This window comes from Schistocerca serialis, chromosome 12, assembly GCF_023864345.2.
Source record: "Schistocerca serialis cubense isolate TAMUIC-IGC-003099 chromosome 12, iqSchSeri2.2, whole genome shotgun sequence".
Classification (NCBI taxonomy): Eukaryota; Metazoa; Arthropoda; class Insecta; order Orthoptera; family Acrididae; genus Schistocerca; species Schistocerca serialis.
Window position 1 is genome coordinate 44,395,072 of NC_064649.1, and position 20,265 is coordinate 44,415,336.

At 46.5% G+C, this 20,265-nt stretch overlaps 1 non-coding gene across 1 annotated transcript; it reads left to right on the forward strand.

The window, feature by feature from the left end:
* Positions 1-17,739: 17,739 nt before the first annotated feature.
* Positions 17,740-17,814, forward strand: Trnar-ccu (transfer RNA arginine (anticodon CCU)). Its single transcript has one exon. It is a non-coding gene; the product is annotated as a tRNA-Arg (tRNA).
* Positions 17,815-20,265: the final 2,451 nt, after the last annotated feature.

Genomic DNA, 20,265 nt, shown 5'->3' on the forward strand with positions numbered 1-20,265 from the left:
CTGCAAGAACAATGTGAAAAAATCGGAAAAGAAATTGCTATCGGAAAGGATGGATAACTTTCCATCACAATTTCTCAAAACCTTGGGGGGGGGGGGGGGGGGGGAGGCATTGATAACAAAACAACTATTCACGTTGGTGTGTAGAATGTATCAGACGGCAGTATACTATCTGACTTTCGGAAAAACATCATTCATACAGTTTCGAAGATTGTACGAACATAAAAGTGCGAGAATTATCGCACAGTCAGCGTAACAGTTTATGCATCAAAGTTGCTGACAACAACGGCAGGAGAGGACGTAAAGAAGTACTGAAGATCTATTTACACGACAATGGGTTTAGCTTTAGTGGAGGTATGGACCAGAGAGGCAGTTCTGATATTGCGGTTTATAATGGAAACAATACTGAAGAAAAATGAAAACATGTTCATAGTATTTGTCGACGTGGAAAAAGCGTTTGACAGTGTACAGTAAAATGGTGTATGATGTTCGAAATGCTGAGAAAAAGGGGGATAAGCGATAGAGAAATAATAGGTAATATACAATATGTACAAGAACCAAGAGGGAGCACCAAGAGTGGAAGGCCAAGAACGAAGTGCACAGATTAAAAAGGGTGTAAGATAGGGATATAGCCTTTCGCGCCTGCTGTTCAATGTATACGTCGAAGAAGCAATGACAGATATAAAAGTTCAAGAGTGGGATTAAAATTCGAGGTGAAGGAACATCAATGTTAAGATTCGCAGATGATGTTGTTGTTGTTGCTGTGGTCTTCAGTCCTGAGACTGGTTTGATGCAGCTCTCCATGCTACTCTATCCTGTGCAAGCTTCTTCATCTCCCAGTACCTACTGCAGCCTACATCCTTCTGAATCTGCTTAGTGTATTCATCTCTTGGTCTCCCTCTACGATTTTTGCCCTCCACACTGCCCTCCAATACTAAATTGGTGATCCCTCGATGTTTCAGAACATGTCCTACCAACCGATCCTTCTTCTACTCAAGTTGTGCCACGAACTCCTCTTCTCACCTATTCTATTCAATACCTCCTCATTAGTTATGTGATCTACCCATCTAATCTTCAGCATTCTTCTGTAGCACAACATTTCGAAAGCTTCTATTCAATTCTTGTCCAAACTATTTATCGTCCACGTTTCACTTCCATACATGGCTACCCTCCATACAAATACTTTCAGAAACGACTTCCTGACATTTAAATCTATACTCGATGTTAACAACTTTTTCTTCTTCAGAAAGGCTTTCCTTGCCATTGCCAGTCTACATTTTATATCCTCTCTACTTCGACCATCATCAGTTATTTTGCTCCCCAAATAGCAAAACTCGTTTACTACTTTAAGTGTCTCATTTCCTAATCTAATTCCCGCAGCATCACCCGACTTAATTCGACTACATTCCATTATCCTCGTTTTGCTTTTGTTGATGTTCACCTTATATCCTCCTTTCAAGACAGTGTCCATTCCGTTCAGCTGCTCTTCCAAGTCCTTTGCTGTCTCTGACTGAATTACAATGTCATCGGCGAACGTCAAATGTTGTTATCCTCAGTGAAAGTGAAGGAGAATTACAGGATGTGTCGTGTGTAATGAACTGTCTAATGCGTAGAGAATATGGATTGATGGTAAACCGAAGAAAAGCAAAAACAATAGGGAGTAGGAGAAATTAGAGTAACAGAAATGGCATTATCGATAAGCTTAACATTGAAACGGATAACTCAATGTTGACGAAGTGAACGAATTCTTCTACCTTGGGAGCAAAACTACACATGATAGACGAATCAAGATCGGCGTAAAAAGACTAGCACAGGCATTTACTGGCCAACAGAAGTCTATTAGCGTGTTAATATAAATCCAAAATTAACAAATTTAATGATAAACTACAACCGCATATGTAAAATCGCACAAAAAAATTCAGCTCAAAAATTAAACTAGTGTCGAAACTCTTGGAACTCAAGACGGGTATCAAGCAAAAAACATCGAGACTCTAAGAGGAAAAAAATGACAGACCACGAAAGAATTATCCAAACTGGACTGTAATGTTTAGATGCGATATGAATGTACAGGCAAATAAATGAGTACAATTTCAGGATGATTGTACGATTTATTCAGGAGTGAGAGAGATTCACGAACTGAGAATTTCAGTAACGCATTGGTATACTTCTGCTCTTTATGCAAACAGTCATCCGACTTGGTACTGATCAACAGAGTTGCTGGGTGTTCTCTTGAGGATGTTCGTCACAATTTCTGTCCAATTGGCGCGTTCGAACGTCAATAACCCTAGTTGGTTGGAGGGCCCGGCTGTAATGCTGCAAACGTTCTCAACTAGGGAGAGATTACAGCGACCTTGCCGGCGAAGACAAGCACGAAGACAAGCAGTAGACACTCTCTCCGTGTGCAGACGAGCGTTATCAGGATGGCTTGCCATGAAGGGCAACAGAACGGGGCGTAGAATATGGTCGGTGCTGTAAGGGTGTCACTGATGGGACAACCAAATGCGTCCTGCCATGAAATGAAATGGCACTCCATACCACCAGACTCGTTGCAAACGAGAATCAGGTTGGTATCTCACCGCTCTCCGGAGCGTCCCCAGATGCGTCTTGGTTGGTGTCAGGTCGAAGTGGGACTCATCATTGACGACAGTTCTGCTCCACTAAATGAGATTCCATGCCGAATGGGCCCGACACCGCTGCGAACGGGCTTGTTGGTGTAGAGATGAATGGCAGTCCAATGAGCACCGGGAGCTCAGCGCCCTTTTTCAGGGCCGCCTGTTCATGGTCCTTGTGGTCAGTGAAGCACCAGTTGCACGTCGAGTCGATGATGACGGTGAATCCGGGGCTCCGAGTGCCTCTCTGACGGTGTGTTCGGCCACGGTTCTTCCATTCTTGCCAACAACGTGAAATAGTGGCATCGTCCCTACTGAAATTTCGAGTGATTCGTTGAACACCGCAACCGGCTTCTTTGAGCCCAACTGCACGTCCTATTTCAGATGCTGACATCTGCCTTTTCACGCACCTGACTGCGATGCATAGTCTGTCGAACTGAGTACACGGAATGAAATTCGGAAAGAATTTATGCCCCGATATAGACGTTTGCTTGTTTTCTATTCTTTCCAGGTGCTCAATGAACCTGCGCAGCAGCGTCTTACGTTCATCCAACGACCGCCAAAGTTTACACTTTTGCATTTTCCATCGATACTTATATGAATATCAGTTTCTGTCTAGCTCCTTTGTGGTGGGTGTTTCTTTTTGTCGTGGTGTCTATTTACATAATAAAGTTTGCATGGAACCCTCGGTGCTCGAGTCCTGCTCGCACTTCTCTGTTTTTTTTATTGTATCAACGAAAATCTTCAAACACGTAGAGGCATTTTCGTTTGATACAATACAGCGTGGTCCATAGATCGTGACCGGGCCAAATATCTCACGAAATAAGCGTCAAACGAAAAAACTACAAAGAACGCAACTTGCCTAGCTTGAAGGGGGAAACGAGATGGCGCTATGGCTGGCCCGCTAGATGGCGCTGCCATAGGTCAAACGGATATCAACAAGGTTTTTTTAAAATAGGAACCCCCATTTTTTATTACATATTCGTGTAGTACGTAAAGAAATATGAATGTTTAAGTTGGACCAATTTTTCCGCTTTGTGATAGATGGCGCTGTAATAGTCACAAACATATGGCTCATAATTCTAGACGAACAGTTGGTAACAGGTAGGTTTTTTAAATTAAAATACAGCACGTAGGTACCTTTGAACATTTTATTTCGGTTGTTCCAATGTGATACATGTACCTTTGTGCACTTATCATTTCTGAGAACGCATGCTGTTACAGCGTGATTACCTGTAAATACCACATTAATGCAATAAATGCTCTAAATGAAGTCCGTCAACTCAATGCATTTGGCAATACGTGTAATGAGATTCCTCTCAACGGCGAGTAGTCCGCCTTCCGTAATGTTTGCACATGCATTGACAATGCGCTGACGCGTGTTGTCAGGCGTTGTCGGTGGATCACGATAGCAAATATCCTTTCTCCACAGAAACAAATCCGGGGACGTCAGATCCGGTGAACGTGCGGGCCAATCCTTCTATAATGAAATATGCTATTCAATACCGCTTCGACCTATGTGCCGGACATCCATCATGTTGGAAGTACATCGCCATTCTGTCATGCAGTGAAACATCTTGTAGTAACATCGGTACAACATTACGTAGGAAATCAGCATACAGCCGGTCGAAGTGGCCGTGCGGTTCAAGGCGCTGCAGCCTGGAACCGCAAGACCGCTACGGTCGCAGGTTCGAATCCTGCCTCGGGCATGGATGTTTGTGTTGTCCTTAGGTTAGTTAGGTTTAACTAGTTCTAAGTTCTAGGGGACTAATGACCTCAGCAGTTGAGTCCCATAGTGCTCAGAGCCATTTGAACCAAATCAGCATACATTGCACCATTTAGATCGCCATCGATAAAATGCGGGCCAATTATCGTTCCTCCCATAATGCCGCACCACACATTAACCAGCCAAGGTCGCTGATATTGGACTTGTCGCAGCCATTGTGGATTTTCCGTTGCCCAATAGTGCATATTATTCCGGTTTACGTTACCGCTGTTGGTGAATGACGCTTCGTCGCTAAATAGAACGTGTGCAAAAACTCTGTCATCGTCCCGTAATTTCTCTTGTGCCCAGTGACAGAACTGTACACGACGTTCAAAGTCGTCGCCATGCAATTCCTGGTGCATAGAAATATGGTACGGCTCCAATCGATGTTGATGTAGCATTCTCAACACCGACGTCTTTAAGATTCCCGATTCTCGCGCAATTTGTCTGCTGCTGATGAGCGGATTAGCCGCGACACCAGTTAAAACACCTACTTGGGCATCATCCTTCGTTGCAGGTCGTGGTTGACATTTCACATGTGGTTGAAGACTTCCTGTTTTCTTAAATAACGTAACTATCCGGCGAACGGTCCGGACACTTGGATGATGTCGTCCAGGATACCGAGCAGCATATATAGCACACGCCCGTTGGGCATTTTGACCACAATATCCATACATTAACACGATATCGACCTTTTCCGCAATTGGTAAACGGCCCATTTTAACACGGGCCATGTATCACGAAGCAAATACCGTCCGCACTGACGGAATGTTACGTGATACCACGGACTTATACGTTTGTGGCTATTACGGCGCCATCTATCAGAAAGCGAAAAAAGTGGTTCAACTAAAACATTCATATTTCTTTACGTACTACACGAACATGTATTACAAAATGGGGGTTCCTAGCGCCATCTATCACAAAGCGAAAAAAGTGGTCCAACTAAAACATTCATATTTCTTTACGTACTACACGTACATGTATTACAAAATGGGGGTTCCTAGCGCCATCTATCACAAAGCGAAAAAAGTGGTCCAACTAAAACATTCATATGTCTTTACGTACTACACGAATATGTAATAAAAAATGGGGGTTCCTATTTTAAAAAAACGCAGTTGATATCCGTTTGACCTATGGCAGCATCGAGCGAGGTGACGCAGTGGTTATCACACTGGACTCGCATTCGGGAGGACGACGGTTCAATCCCGCGTCCGGCCATCCTGATTTAGGTTTTCCGTGATTTCCCTAAATCGCTCCAGGCAAATGCCGGTATGGTTCCTTCGAAAGGGCACGGCCGACTTCCTTCCGTAATCCGAAGAGACCGATGAGCTCGCTGTTTGGTCTCCACCCCCAAACAACCCCAAACCCCCCCCCCCCCAACCTATGGCAGCGCCATCTAGCGGGCCAAGCACAGCGCCACCTGCTTTCCCCCTTCAAGCTAGACAAGTTTCGTTCTTTGTAATTTTTTCGTTTGGGGCATTTGTCCCGGTCACGATCAATGGACAACCCTGTATAGTAACATGTGTATATGAAATTTCGTGTTCTATCTGTTTTGTACAATCCTCCTAATCTCCAGATGTATGCTCCACAATCTGCACGGAAGAACCAAAGAACCTGGTACACCTGCATAATATCGTGTATGGTCCCCGCGAGCACGCAGCACGATGTGCCATGGGCCCGATTAATGACTGATGTGGTGCTGCAGGGAACTGACACAATGAATGCTGCAGGGCTGTGCCGTAACAGTACGAGCAGGTGGAGATCTCCTTTGAACAGCACGTGCAAAGCAATCTAGATATGCCCAATCATATTGATGTCTGGTAATTTGGTGGCCAGCGGAAGTGTTTAAAGTCAGAAGAGTATTCCTGGAGTCACTTGTAACAATCTGGATGTGTGGGTTGTCGAATTGTCCTGCTGGAATTGCCCAAGTTCGTCGGAATGCACAATGGACATGAACGGATGCAGGTGATCAGACGAGATGCTCACATACGCGTCAGCTTCAGAGTCGTATCTGGAAGTACAACTCCAACTGCACACGCCCCACACCATTAAAGAGCCTCCACCATATTGAACAGTCCGTTGCTGACATGGAGGGTCGAGGGATACCTGAGGTTTCCATACCCGTACACGTCCATCCTCTCGATATACTTTGAAACGAGACTCGTTCTACCAGGCAACGTGTTACCAGTCATCTACAGCCCATGTCGGTATTGACGGGCCCAGGGGAGACGTAAGGCTGTCCTGCAGTCATCAAAGGTACATGAGTGGACCTTCGGCTGCGAAAGCCCATATCGATGATGTTTCGTCCAACGGTTGGCACGCTGACACTTGTTGATGGTCCAGCACTGAAATCTGCAGCAGTTTGCGGAAGGGTTGCGCTTCTGTCACGTTGAACGATCCTCTTCAGTCATCGTTGGTCCCCTTCTAGCAGGATCTTTTTCCGGTAGCAGCAGCGATGTCGGAGATTCGATGTTTTACCGGATTCCTGATATTTACGGTACACTCGTGAAATGGTCGTACAAGGTAATGCCCATTTCATCGCTAAGTCGGATATGCTGTGTCCCATCGCTCGTGCGCTGACTATAACACCACGTTCAAACTCACTTAAATCTTGACAACCTGCCATTGTAGCAGCAGTAACCGACGTAACAATTGCGCCAGATACTTGTCTCATATAGCCGTTGCCGACCGCAGCGCCGTATTCTGCCTGTTTACATATCTCTATATTTAAGTAGCCATGCTTGTATCACTTTCTTTGGCTCTTCAGTGTATGTTCACTTCTCTTATTTCATTTTTGTTTATTGTTGATATGTCAACAATCCTTATAAGTACTGAACCTCTTGCGGAAGTTGTAATGTAATCGCGACTCGTTGTTCTATGTGCATTGTAAAATCTGTGTATAAATGATTTTATTTTTGTACCAAGTTGTTGGCGGTGAGGTTGAATAAACCTAAGCCAAATTAAAAAAAATGACTTCCTTTCGTCAGAATAGAGAGAGTAAGTAATAGTGGCTGACTCACATCTTAATTTCCGCAAAGCGCCCGTCGCCCGTACTTTCTGAGTAACCCCGCTCCTCCTCTAACTGAAGCGGCCGCCGTCTGATCCTCTTGTCAGGTGACTCGGGGCAGCTTCCGGCGGAAAAGGTGACGCCAGCTGTCGGACAGCTAATCCAGTTAATGGCGGCTGGATGAGCCAGACCAGAGGTAGAGGCCGGCGGTTGCTTTGGTGCCGACAGCGGAATAGTTTCGACCTCTGCCGCTTCCCGACCCTCTGCAAGCAGGACAACGGCGCTGGTGGACGAATCAAACCCCACGTCAACAGTGCAGATACGAAGTGCTTATAAAGTACACTACTGGCCATTAAAATTGCTACACCACGAAAATGACGTGCTACAGACGCGAAATTTAACAGACAGGAAGAAGATGCTGTGATATGCAAATGATTAACTTTTCAGAGCATTCGCCCCGGTGGCGACAACTAAGACGTGCTGACACGATGAAAGTTTCCAACCGATTTCTCATACACAAACAGCAGTTGACCGGCGTTGCCTGGTGAAACGTTGTTGTGATGCCTCGTGTAAGGAGGAGAAATGCGTACCATCACGTTTCCGACTTTGATAAAGGTCGGATTGTAGCCTATCGCGATTGCGGTTTATCGTATCGGGACACTGCTGCTCGCGTTGGTCGAGATCCAATGACTTAGCAGAATATGGAAACGGTGGGTTCACGAGGGTAATACGGAACGCCGTGCTGTATCCCAACGGCCTCGTATCACTAGCAGCCGAGGTGACATTCATCATATCCGCATGGCTGTAACAGATCGTGCAGGCACGTCTCGATCTCTGAGTCAACAGATACGGACGTTTGTAAGACAACAACCATCTGCACGAACAGTTCGACGACGTTTGCAGCAGCACGGACTATCAGCTCGGAGACCGTGGCTGCGGTTACCCATGACGCTGCATCACAGACAGGAGCGCCTGCGATGGTGTACTCAATGACGAACCTGGGCGCACGAATGGCAAAACTTCATTTTTTCTGATGAATCTGGGTTCTGTTTACAGCATCATGATGGTCGCATCCGTGTATGGCGACATCGCGGTGAACGCACATTGGAAGCGTGTATTCGTCATCGCCATACTGGCGTATCACCCGGCGTGGTGGTATGGGGTGTCATTGGTTATACGTCTCGGTCACCTCTTGTTCGCATTGACGGCACTGTGAACAGTGGACGTTACATTTCAGATGTGTGACGACCCGTTGCTCTACCCTGCATTCGATACTTGCGAAACCCTACATGTCAGCAGGATAATGCACGACCGCATGTTGCAGGTCCTGCACGGGCCTTTGTGGATACAGAAAATGTTCGACTGCTGCCCTGGCCGGCACATACTCCAGATCTCTCACAAATTGAAAACGTCTGGTCAATGGTGGCCGAGCAACTGGCTCATCACAATACGCCAGTCACTGCTCTTGAGGAACTGTGGTATCGTGTTGAAGCTGCATGGGCACCTGTAGCTTTACACGCCATCCAAACTGTGTTTGACTCAATGCCCAGGCGTATCGAGGCCGTTTTTACGGCCAGAGGTGGTTGTTCTGGGTACTGATTTCTCAGGATCTATGCACCCAAATTGAGTGCAAATGTAATCACATGTCAGTTCTAGTATAATATGTTCAAGAATACCCGTTTATCATCTGCATTTCTTCTTGGTGTAGCAATTTTAATGGCCAGTAGTTTATAATTGAGCAGTACGTAGCCGAGTTCGCTACCGCACGCCCGTACGGTGGCGCTCGAGTCGGAAGTAAGCTGGCTCGAATCTTAGTGGTGGAAGAATTCTTCGCTGCCATTATTTGACCGGCAAGGGGTGGACAGGTGGAGGCGTAAAGTTCCTGACCACCAGTCTAGCGCCATAACTCTCCGCAGTGTCTCAGGAAGTGAGAGCACTAGTCACTTTTAATGGTGGTCCGTCCGTGAGGTGGGGATGTTAGCTTTGGCGGCTCAGTCGGTGCTATTCGGCAGGAGTACGTTCTGTGCCGACATCGGATTTCACCCTCTCCCTTCTCTCATCAGCACAGATAACAGTACACAAACATAACATTACACTACACGCAACTTCATTATACACTGCAAGTACACATACGTCGCACCTGTCACACATCCGCGGGGAAGGGGCGAATGTGTGCGGTACAAGAACACCCATTCCCACAGATGTCTGAACTCACCTCGTGGGATATCTCTGCCAACAATACCATACGACAAATACATTTTATCACGTAAGTGATTTATTGTTGTCTACAAAAATTTAAGAGCGTTACAAACAAAAGCGGAGGCGATTAATTAAGTGTATTTCTTTTTCCAGATATTCATTCTGGAAACCCTCGTCTATGGCTGAGCCAACCTCCGCTGTACCCCTCCTCCATGAGCGCTAGTCCTGTTAGGCAATTGGGCTGTAGACAAAATATCGGTATATCGATACTTTTTCCAAAAGATATCAATAATCAGGGTGAATCAGGAGGAAAGGTACATGGCTTGAGGGGTGATACTGGTGGTGATTATGAACAAAAAACTCCTAATAAACATACGCCTCCGCGCGGGATTAGCCGAGCGGTCTGAGGCGCTGCATTCATGGACTGTGCGGCTGATCCCGGCGGAGGTTCGAGTCGTCCCTCAGGCATGGGTGTGTGTGTGTTTGTCTTTAGGATAATTTAGGTTAAGCAGTGTGTAAGCTTAGGGACTGATGGCCTTGGTAGTTAAGTCCCATAAGATTTCACACACATTTGAACATTTCAAGCATACGCCCTTTCCTTAACCGTTTCCGGGTAAACCAATGAAAACAACTAGGAACGGGAAACTTGTATGGTCGTCCTTACTAACCGTATCAGTACGCAGTTCACTTGCGCATGGTGCTGTTGTTTACCTCAAGTCTCAGTTAGACAGTGCTTGTCGTCGTGCACGGTACTACAGTGTTGTTACGTGAACAACGAATACAATTTCGTGCAGTGAAAATGCCACAGATATTCACGCATGCAGAGTATGCTGACATGGTGTTTGTCTATGCATTGTCCAATGGGAATTCCAGAGCTGCTTTGCGAGAATACCAACAAAGATTTCCGAATCACAGAGTGCCAGTGGTACGCTTCCCAGGGTAAATTTTGTCTCCGAACGTCCCGTGCAACAAACTCTTAATAAAGGTAGTAGACGAGGTACTGGCGGAATAAAGCTGTGAAGACGGGGCGTGCGTCGTGCTTGGGTTTACTCAGTTGGTAGAGCACTTGCCCGCGAAAGGCAAAGGTCCCGAGTTCGAGTCTCGGTCCGGCACACAGTTTTAATCTGCCAAGAAGTTTCAACTCTTAACAAAGTTGAGAACATTCTTCGAGTAATGGAACGCAACCCTACTACTAGCTCTAGAAGAATTGCTGCCCAACTTGGTATTCCACAAACACGAGCGATACGCACAGTACACGAGCACGGTCTGTAGCCGTTTCATAGGCAGAGTGTACAACATCTGCACGAAGGAGATGCTGCCGCCCAGCAAGAATTATGTCAATGGATCATTGCCAATGATCGATTAATTCGCCTTATTCTGTTCACGGATGAGTAAACATTTACCCGCAACGGAATCAACACCACGCGCAACTCTCATGTGTGGGCGGATGAAAATGTGACCGCTACTGTGGGAACGAATTTTCAACGACGGTTCTCAGTCAACGTGTGGTGCGGTGTTATTGATGACCAAGTCATCGTTCCAGTTGCTTCAGACTACAGGGACACGGTATCTTGAATTTCTTCAAAATGTGTTAGCAGAATAGGTGGAGGATATCCTTTTGGCAACACGAGCTCGTATGTACTTCCAGCATGACGGAGCTCCTACACATTCCGAACGGCCAGTGACAGAGTATCTCAACAAAACGTATCCTGGTCGTTGGATTGGTCGCCGTGGAGTCATTGCTTGGCCACCGAGGTCACTCGATGTTACACCACTGGATTACTGTTTGTGGCCGAAGAGCTACGCCTATAAGCGCAGCTGCTATAGGTTGTGAACAGTTGGGAATGTGGGTCCCACGGGAAGCGTGCAAGGGGTAAGTCCCTGCAGTCGCGCTATCCTCAGTGCCCTCGGTGGCTCAGATGGATAGAGCGTCTGCCATGTAAGGAGGAGATAACGGGTTCCAGTCCCGGTCGCGGCACATATTTTCAGCTGTCCCCATTGAGGTATATCAACAACACGTGTTGGCAGCTCACGGTTTCGATTGTCATTTCTTTCTAGAGAACCTGCACGGTCATCATTGGTATCTCTTCTTTGGGAACAGTTACTATCTTCATTTAATATCGTCTTAACTTCTGAACGGTTTGCGTTATGACATTCAAACTGCACGATTGGCCGCGGGGCATGATAGGAATTAGTTTGCGAAGTGTAGTTTGGTTTAGCGACGAAGGCCACTTTCCGTTGGATGGGTTCGTCAATAAGCAAAATTGGTACTTTTGGGGGTCTAAGAATCGCATTTCGCGATAACAAAGTATCTTCACCCTCAACGGGTGACTGTGTCGTATACAACGTCCAGTCACGGAATAACGGATGCGATATACCTTGATGTACGGGCACTACCGAATGGTACGCGAAGGTTTTGTAAGATGAGTTCATCCCTGTGGTGTCACCGCCAGACACCACACTTGCTAGGTGGTAGCCTTTAAATCGGCCGCGGTCCGTTAGTATACGTCGGACCCGCGTGTCACCACTGTCAGTGATTGAAGACCGAGCGCCACCACACGGCAGGTCTAGAGAGACTTCCTAGCACTCGCCCCAGTTGTACAACCGACTTTGCTAGCGATGGTTCACTGACAAAATACGTTCTCATTTGCCGAGACGATAGTTAGCATAGCCTTCAGCTACGTCATTTGCTACGACCTAGCAAGGCGCCATAGCATTTGATATTTATCTTATGAAGCACGTACAATCAAGAGTGATGTTCTACAATTATGGATTAAAGTTAAGTATTACAGCAACTGCGTCCGTTTTTCTAAGTTCTCATTTCCTTGTAATGTTCCAGACCTCACGCCAGTCTGCGTGAGCTTAAAGCGTGCATTTCGGCCTCCTCTAGCAACACGGTGTTGGCTCTTCTGCCAACACTTCAATCCCATTATCCAAAGTGACCCTGATTTCGATAAGATGTGTTTCATGCAAGACGGAGCTGGACCCCATCGAAGCAGGTGAGCATTTGATGCCCTGGAGGAGCACTTTGGGGACCGCATTCTCGCTCTGGGGTAGCTAGAGGAGACTGGCATGGGCCTCGATTCGCCGCCATATTCTCCGGATCTGAACACATGCGACTCCTTCTTGTGGGGCTACACTACTGGCCATGAAAATTGCTACACCACGAAGATGACGTGCTGCAGACGCGAAATTTAACCGACAGGGAGAAGATGCTGTAATATGCAAATGATTAGCTTCTCAGAGCATTCACACTAGGTTGGCGCCGGTGGCGACACCTACAACGTGCTGACATGAGGAAAGTTTCCAACCGACTTCTCATACACAAACAGCAGTTGACCGGCGTTGCCTGGTCAAACGTTGTTGTGATGCCTCGTGTAAGGAGGAGGAATGCGTACCATCACGTTTCCGACTTTGATACAGATCCGATTGTAGCCTATCGCGATTGCGGCTTATCGTAACCCGACGTTGCTGCTCGCGTTGGACGAGATCCAATGACTGTTAGCAGAATATGGAATCGGTGGCTTCAGGAGGGTAATACGGAACGCCATGCTGGATCCCAACGGTCTCGTATCACTAGCAGTCGAGATGACAGGCATCTTATCTGCACGGCTGTAACGGATCGTGCAGCCATGTCTCGAGCCCTGAGTCAACAGATGGCGACGTTTGCAAGACAACAACCATCTGCACTAACAGTTCGACGACGTTTGCAGCAGCATGGACTATCAGCTCGGAGACCATGGCATCACAGACAGGAGCGCCTGCGATGGTGTACTCAACGACGAATCTGGGTGCACGAATGGCAAAACGTCATTTTTTCGGATGAATCAAGGTTCTGTTTACAGCATCCTGATGGTCGCATCAGTGTTTGGCGACATCGCGGTGAACGCATGTTGGAAGCGTGTATTCGTCATCGCCATCATGGCATATCACCCTGCGTGATGGTATGGGGTGCCATTGGTTACACATCTCGGTCACCTCTTGTTCCCACTGACGGTACTTCGAACAGTGGAAACTACATTTCAGATGTGTTACGACCCGTGGCTCTACTCTGCATTCGATGCCTGCGAAACCCTACATTTCAGCAGGATAATGCACGACCGCATGGTGCAGGTCCTGCACGGGCCTTTCTGGATACAGAAAATGGTCGGCTGCTGCCCTGGCTAGCACATTCTCCAGATCTCCTACCAATTGAAAACGTCTGGTCATTGGTGGACGAACTATGGTATCGTGTTGAAGCTGCATGGGGAACTGTACCTGTACACACCATCCAAGCTCTGTTTGATTCAATGCCCAGACGTATCAAGGCCGTTATTACGGCCAGAGGTGATTGTTCTGGGTACTGATTTTTCAGGATCTATGCACCCAAATTGCGTGAAAATGTAATCACATGTCATTTCTAGTATAATATATTTGTCCAATGAATACCCGTTTAACATCTGCGTTTCTTTTTGGTGTCGCAATTTTAATGGCCAATAGCCTCGTGATGACTGGGTGTTGTGTGATGTCCTTAGGTTAGTTAGGTTTAAGTAGTTCTAAGTTCTAGGGGACTGATGACCATAGATGTTAAGTCCCATAGTGCTCAGATCCATTTGAACCATTTTAATGGCCAGTAGTGTATATTAAAGACATAGTGTACAGCAATAACCCCAAAATCATTGCTGAGCTGAAAACAGCCATTCAGCGGATCATCGACAGCATCGATGCTCCGACAGTACATTGAGCCATTCAGAATTTCGCTATTCGTCTGCGTCAAATCATCGCCAATGATGGCAGCCATATCGAACATGTCATAATCTAAATCCGAGTAGTGAATAAAGTACGTACACGTCGTAGTTTGCATCTAATTTACGTTTGTGTTCATGTAGATCAATAATTGTCACCCTGCAAGATTAGCGGTTTCACTACCTTCCATTCTTGTAACGATATTATTGTACAGTGGTTTTATCGTGTTCGTAAAAGGGTATTGGTGCGCCACGTCTTCTTAAAGTGTCCCATCCAAACGTTATGAATCGCTGTAAAAATGCGTTGCTATGGTCCTTGGAAGTTCGTCATCTGAAATAACTGTAATGTTCCTAGCGTCAGCTACAGTGCCTCCATGTAAGATGGCTACATTTGTCTCAAGGTTTGTAAGCGAATAGCTTCTGGGCCCAGAAACAACACTCTGTTGGAAGCGTGTTTCAGTTGGGGTCACGCAACGTTTAGGGGAAGGTTAGGAAGACAGATGGCTCGGAGGTGGTGCAATCTGTCTGATTCTGGCGCCAAACAACCGGCAGTAATGGGGGCGGCGGTAATCACCTGTGACGGCTCGCTTTGTTCCAGGCGGCCATTCACCGACATCTCTGCACCCCTCCCCTCCCGGGCGTTTCATTCGCTCCCTCCCGCACTGACGAGGGGGCCGGCGAGGAAACGGGACAAGGCCGCAGGGCGGAAATATCGCCAGAGCTTAATCCGAACAGAGCAGGTACGAGGAGTTAATTAATGGAGACCCGGGGCGGTGTTGGAAAGTCTGTGGGCGCGTCTTACTGGATGAATAGCCCGACAGCTAGTCGATATCTGTCAGACCACGACCCAGACAAGTCTTCATCTACGCCTATAGTCCGCAAGGCAGCTTACGGTGTGTGGCGGCGGGTACTTTGTGTACTACTGCAACTTCTCTCCACTCCCGTTCCAGTCCCGATAGGTCTGCGAGAAGAACAATTGTTGATAAACATCCATGTGAACTCGAATCTCACTGAAATGCCCTCCTTAATCCGCAGGACAGGACAGATAGAATAAATTGTGGAAAGGGGCCAAAAGAAGGGGCTGTCAGTTACACTCGAACATACAGCTTTATTATTTGATCAAACATTACAAGAACCCAAAAAATATTTTTTTTAAACACGCTGCCTTAATCTTTGGGACTTAATTACCGGCTGAAAGGCACTTTAATTTAAAAACGGCTGAAGGCCCATAACTTAAAACGCAAAGATAATCAGAAGTTTAAAATGCAAGCCTTATCTTAAAACAGTTCTTTAGTCAGGCTTAAGTAAACAAGTTAAATTCAAATCGGCTGAAGGACGAACACGTTAAAACACCAAAACATTAATTTTTTTTAAAATACCAAAATCCTTACGAGAAACAGTTCTTTAATTTAGGCTGAAGGCCGTAAGAACAAACAACTGAAACTCAAGCCGGCTGAAGGCATAAGACTTAAAAATTCAGTAGGTTAAAGTAAACAAGTTAAATCAAATGAGTTGAAGGCCAAAGACTTAAAATTCAAAATTTTTAAAAAATGCCGAACGGCTTACGTGGAACAGTACGTCAAACTAGGCTGAAGGCCTTAAGAGTAAAACAACTCTAATCTAAAACACAAAACCGGCAAGAAGCCATACAAGTACCAACAACAAGAACAAATTAACAAAAATAAGGCAGTACACACAAGGGCGCCCAGATGTTCGAGGATATGCCAAGAAGGAATTAGCTGAATGGGACGGAAATTGGAAGATGTGATATACATGTACAGACGCACATACGATTACAAAAAAAAAAAAAAAAAAAAAAAAACTGCGTGAAATCTTGTGGGGCTTAACTGCTAAGGTCATCAGTCCCTAAGCTTACACACTACTTAACATAAATTATCCTAAGGACAAAAACACACACCCATGCCCGAGGGGGACTCGAACCTCCGCCGGGACCAGCCGCACAGTCTATGACTGCAGCGCCTGAGACTGCTCGGCTACTCCCGCGCGGCTCGTGCTGTTAGCAAAGGCCCTCGCGTCGATCGTCTGCGCCATAGCCCATTAGCACCAAATTTATCCTCACTGCCCTAACGGATACTTTCGTTGTATGTGCCACATCGATTTTTGCGGTTATTTCAAGCAGTGTTGCTTGTCTGTTAGCACTGACAACTCTACGCAAACGCCGCTGCTCTTGGTCGTTAAGTGAAGGCTGTCGGCCTGTGCGATGTTTGTGGTGAGAGGTAATGCTGAAATCAGGTATTGTCGGCACGCTCTTGACGCGGTGGATCGCGGAATATTGGATTCCCTAACGATTTCCGAAATGGAATGTCCTATGCGTCTACCTCCAACCATTCCGCGTTCAAGGTCTGTTAACGTGCCCCTAATCTCGTCGAAAAGCTTTTGACATGAATCACTATTCAGTGTATGGTCTGTTACTCCTCTACATGTCCCTGCCCTTTGGTAAATGTTTTGAGTTTCTCTCTGAGATGTGGCAAGACTGCCTCTTTATCTAACTTACTGAATATCTATATCATCCTGCTTGTTTTAGGAGTCCTAAAAATTTTCGTAACCACTGTTGCTACAACTGCCTCACAGTCATTGATACCATTTTGTTTGTACATATCCACGGAGAGGTCTAGTTATTCGTTACTACAAGATGCATTACAGCGAAATGTTGCTGCAGATCGGCCATCTAAGACATATGTGTATTAAGATCCTCGGATATTGTAATAAATATTTTATTTTTATTTTCTCTTGAATATTATCTTTTGCGTTTTCCTGTAGTAGACGCAGAAGTCATACACATTCACTGTTAACGAAATATCTGAGAAATAAAATCATGTATCATCAACTCATTGAAGGAAAGTGGTTTCCTTCTTCGGTCCTGCCACTTTCTGTGAATTGGCTATAGTGCAATAGCTGTCATATGCTACGCACGTCTAAGTACGTGTCCATACATTTCACATTTGAAACTTCCTGGCAGATTAAAACTGTGTGCCGGACAGAGACTCGGGACCTTTGCCTTTCGCGGACAAGTGCTCTACCAACTGAGCTACCCAAGCACAACTCACGACCCGCTCTCACCTCTTGAATTCTGCCAGTACCTCATCTCCTACCTTCCAAACTTCACAGAAGCTCTTCTGCGAACCTTGCAGAACTAGCACTCCTGCAAGAAAGGATATTGTGGAGACCTAGCGTAGCCACTGCCTGGGGGTTGTTTCCAGAATGAGATTTTTCACTCTGCAGCGGAGTGTGCGCCGATATCAAACTTCCTCGAACTCTGGACCTTTGCCCCATGCTGTGGCCAAGCCAAGTCTCCGCAATATCCTTTCTTCCAGGAGTGATAGTTCTGTAAGGTTCGCAGGAGAGCTTCTGTAAAGTTTGGAAGGTAGGAGACGAGATAATGGCAGAAGTAGAGCTGTGAGGACGGGGCGTGAGTCGTGCTTGGGTAGCTCAGTTGGTAGAGCACTTGCCCGCCTAAGGCAAAGGTCCCGAGTTCGAGTCTCGGTCCGGCACACAGTTTTAATCTGCCAGGAAGTTTCCTGTACCTAGCATTACGAGGTATGTGAGAAAAGTAATGAGACTGATTTTTTATCTACCAGAATTTTTATTTGTTTCGAACAGCAGTATTGTCCGCTTCAAAGAAATTCCTGTCGGCAGCTATTCAATGACGAAGTCGCTCCCAGCCTTGATAGCAGCGCTGAAAGGCTTCAACCGGTAGGGTTTTTAATATGTCGGTTGCATTGTTTTCAGTGTCTCAGAGTCCCAAAATGACGTCCTTTTAAGGCCTTTTTCAATTTCGGTAAGAGAAAAACGTCACAGGGACTCAGACAAGGTTAATAAGGGGCTGTTGCACAGCAGGTATGCCTTTTGAGTGTAAAAGTTCCTTCATTGGAAGTAGTAGTGCGACATGGGGCGTTGTCATGATGGAGCATCCATTTGTCTGTAATTTCCGGTCTCACTCGTCGGCCGGGGTGGCCGAGCGGTTCTAGGCGCTACAGTCTGGAACCGCGAGACCTCTACGGTCGCAGGTTCGAATCCTGCTTCGGGCATGGATGTGAGTGATGTCCTTAGGTTAGTTAGGTTTAAGTAGTTCTAAGTTCTAGGGGACTGATGACCTCAGAAGTTGAGTCCCATAGTGCTCAGAGCCATTTGAACCATTTTGAACCGGTCTCACTCGATTCACCCTTTCATGAGCCTTTCAAGGACATCTTTGTAAAACACTTGGCTGTCATGGAGGAACAGTCTCACGAGAGCACGCACACGTTCAATGTTTTATGGGGTTTTTGAACTTGAAGATCTCCCTGAGCGAGGTTCACCTTTCCCGTGTTCTCAGCCTTCGAAAAATGATTTATGCCAAAGAGAGACTTGTGCCCTTGACAAGCAATGTTCCTCGTAGGCCTGACATTGTAGAGGACTGAGTCGCGGATTCTCCAAGTTTAACAACAAAACTTGATGGCATAAAGTTGCCCTAAAGTCCGCTGTTTCACTTTCGTTAGACACAACAAAAACACAACAGTTGTCGCTCTAAAGAAATCACGTGATTGCTGTAAGGAGCTGAAACTAGGACTGAGGCACTGAAAGTGGTGAACACACCGGTCTACACAAGGAGAACATAGCACTGTTGCCAGATGGCTCACAGCGTTGTCTATCACACTGCTTTTCTCACACACCTCGTATGTGAGCTCCAGTGCCTTTTTTCGACTTCTGCAAACTGTGGGACTTCGTTGCAAATTCTTCAGTAGTCGATCATTAGGATTCTTATTACACTACTGCCCATTAAAATTGCTACAACCCAAAGATGACGTGCTGCAGACGCGAAATTTAACCGACAGGAAGAAGATGCTGTGATATGCAAATGATTAGCCAGAGCATTCACACACGTTTGGCGACGGTGGCGACACATACAACGTGCTGACATGAGGAAAGTTTCCAACCGATTTCTCAAACACAAACAGCAGCTGACCGGCGTTGCCTGGTGAAACGTTGTTGTGATGTCTCGTGTAAGGAAGAGAAATGCGTACCATCACGTATCCGACTTTGATAAAGGTCGGATTGTAGCCTATCGCGAGTGCGGCTTGTCGTATCGCGACATTGCTGCTCGCGTTGGTCGAGATCCAATGACTGTTAGCAGAATATGGAATCGGTGGGTTCAGGAGAGTAATACGGAACGCCGTGCAGGATCCCAACGGTCTCGTATCACTAGAAGTCGAGATGACAGGCATCTTATCCGCATGGCTGTAACGGATCGTGCAGACACGTCTCGATCCCTGAGTCAACAGATGGGGACGTTTGCAAGGCAACAACCATCCGCACGAACAGTTCGACGACGTTTGCAGCAGCATGGACTATCAGCTCGGAGACCATGGGTGCGGTTACCCTTGACGCTGCAGCACAGACAGGAGCGCCTGCGATGGTGTACTCAACGACGAACCTGGGTGCAGGAATGGCAAAACGTCATTTTTTCGGATGAATCCAGTTTCTGTTTACAGCATCATGACGGTCGCATCCGTGTTTGGCGACATCGCGGTGAACGCACAGTGGAAAATTGTATTCGTCATCACCATACTGGCGTATCACCTGGCGTGATGGTATGAGGTGCCATTGGTTGAACGTCTCGGTCACTTCTTGTTCGCACTGACGGCACTTTGAACAGTGGACGTTACATTTCAGATGTGTTACGACCCGTACACTTCATTCGATCCGTGCGAAACCCTACATTTCAGCATAATAATACACGACTGCATGTTGCAGGTCCTGTACAGGCCTTTCTGGATACAGAAAATGTTCGACTGCTGGCCTGGCCAGCACATTCTCCAGATCTCTCACCAATTGAAAACGTCTGGTCAATGGTAGCCGAGCAACTGGCTCGTCACAATACTCCAGTCACTACAGCTGTACCTGTACCCGCCATCCAAGGTCTGTTTGACTCAATTCCCAGGCGTATCAAGGCCGTTATTACGGCCA